Genomic DNA, 2407 nt, shown 5'->3' with positions numbered 1-2407 from the left:
TGAGTAATGGAAGCAGAGTACTTGAGCTCTACTCACAAGTATTGGCTTATTGTTGGAGTGATATTTTGACATTTACACCATAATTTTCCCAACAGGTTACCCACATTATCACTAAATAAGCATTGTGATTTCCAAGAAATCTGGTTGCTGAGCAAAGGGTCAGGTCAGGCTGCCTTAAAAAACACACTGAAAGAAATTGCCAGTATTTGTTACTTATTACATATGGTCACTCTAGTATCTGTCTTTTACCATAAACTGTCTCTCAAAAGGGAAAAAGGTAGGTAAGAGATGTTGATACACATTTTTTTGAGGTTGGTGTTGTAAGGTGGTCTGTAGTTCCTTATTGTCTTTCAAGTGGAAAGTAGGGAAAAGCCTTGAAGATATGGGTACAGGAGAAAAACTCCTGAATAGAACAGCAATGGCTTGTGCTGTAAGACCAAGAATCGACAAATGGGACCTCATAAAATTGCAAAGCTTCTGAAAGGCAAAAGACAACATCAATAAGACAAAAAGGCCAGCAACAGATTGGGAAAGGATCTTTACCTATCCTAAATCAGATAGGGGACTAATATCCAATATATATAAAAAACTCAAGAAGGTGGACCCCATTAAAAATGGGGCTCAGAGCTAAACAAAGAATTTTCAACTGAGGAATACCGATTGGCTGAGAAGCACCTGAAAAAATTTTCAGCATCCTTAATCATCAGGGAGATGCAAATCAAAACAACCCTGAGATTCCACCTCACACCAGTCAGAATGGCTAAGGTCAAAAATTCAGGTGACAGCAGATGCTGGCAAGGATGTGGAGAAAGAGGAACACTCCTCCATTGTTGGTGGGATTGCAAGCTTGTACAAACACTCTGGAAATCATTCTGGCGGTTCCTCAGAAAATTGGACATAGTACTACCGGAGAATCCCGCAATACCTCTCCTGGGCATATATTCAGAAGACGTTCCAACCGGTAGGAAGGACACATGCTCCACTCTGTTCATAGCAGCCTTATTTATAACAGCCAGAAGCTGGAAAGAACCAAGATGCCCCTCAACAGAGGAATGGATACAGAAAATATGGTACATTTACACAATGGAGTACTACTCTGCTATTAAAAAGAATGAATTTATGAAATTCCTAGGTAAGTGGATGGACCTGGAGGGCATCATCCTGAGTTAGGTAACCCAATCACAAAAGAGCTCACACAATATGTACTCACTGATAAGTGGATATTAGCCCAGAAACTTAGAATACCCAAGATATAAGATACAATTTGCAAAACACATGAAACTCAAGAAGAACAAAGACCTAAGTGTGGACACTTTGCCCCTTCTTCGAATTGGGAACAAAACACCCATGGAAGGATTTACAGAGACAAAGTTTGGAGCTGAGATGAAAGGATGGACCATCTAGAGACTGCCATATCAGGGAATCCATCCCATAATCAGCTTCTAAACACTGACACCATTGCATACACTAGCAAGAGTTTGCTGAAAGGACCCAGATATAGATCTCTCTTGTGAGACTATGCCAGGGCCTAGCAAACACATAAGTGAAGGCTCACAGTCAGCTATTGGATGGATCACAGGGCCCCCAATGGAGGAGCTAGAGAAAGTAACCAAGGAGATAAAGGAGTCTGCAACCCTATAGGTGGAACAACAATATGAACTAACCAGTACCCTCCAGAGCTTGTGTCTCTACCTGCATATGTATCAGAAGATGGCCTGGTCGGCCATCAGTGGAAAGAGAGGCTCATTGGTCTTGCAAACTTTATATGCCTCAGTATAGGGGAACACCAGGGCCAAGAAGTGGGAGTGGGTGGGTGGAGGAGTGGGTGGGGGACTTTTGGGATAGCATTGGAAATGTAAATGAAATAAATACCTTATTTAAAAAAGAGAGAAAGGCAGAAAATTCAAGAGGAAAGAGTAGGTAAGCCATGCAGAGAAGAAGCTGAGGCTTGAAAGATGCTAAACATTTACCATTTGACTACTTGCAGTTGCAGATCAGTTGCAGAAACAGTACCAAGTCTGCTACAGTGTTAAGAAGAGCAAGGACTGAAGGGTTGCTGAGGTACAAATAGCCCCTACAGAGTTTGTTTTGGTTGAGAAATGTACTTGGAAGGACTTTAGAAGTTCAGCCTAGGTAAGTTGTGTAAAAGTTGGCTTTTGTAAAAATCTATCGTATTATTATAAGACTTTCGAAAGAGTTTTATTTAAGGAGGAACTACAAAGAGCTGCAGGAAAACAAGGTACCTATTTACTCTGTTACAAAAATTTATAAGCAAAAAGTTAAGATGTATTTGAAGTGACGGCTAAATTAATTTGATGACTTCCTTGGATAAAATGTAATCCTGTTTAAACCTGTCTGGGAGTGGGAGGGTGACTGAATTTCTCAAGGTTTTATCTTCACTATCCCA

The 2407-nt window shown here is 40.7% G+C and overlaps 1 protein-coding gene across 1 annotated transcript in view; it reads right to left on the bottom strand.

Annotated features, from left to right (window-relative positions):
- Sult3a1 (sulfotransferase family 3A, member 1) overlaps window positions 1-2023 on the bottom strand; it is a 28456-nt gene extending 26433 nt beyond the window's left edge. Inside the window, exon 1 of the mRNA XM_011243193.1 lies at window positions 1971-2023. The gene's annotated coding sequence lies outside the window, so the exon portion shown is untranslated. The remainder of the gene's footprint in view (window positions 1-1970) is intronic.
- Between the last annotated feature and the right edge of the window lie 384 nt (window positions 2024-2407).

This window comes from Mus musculus, chromosome 10, assembly GCF_000001635.26.
Source record: "Mus musculus strain C57BL/6J chromosome 10, GRCm38.p6 C57BL/6J".
NCBI classification, from domain to species: Eukaryota; Metazoa; Chordata; class Mammalia; order Rodentia; family Muridae; genus Mus; species Mus musculus.
Note: the sequence above shows the minus strand (reverse complement) of the source record. Positions and strands in the feature narration are given on the sequence as shown.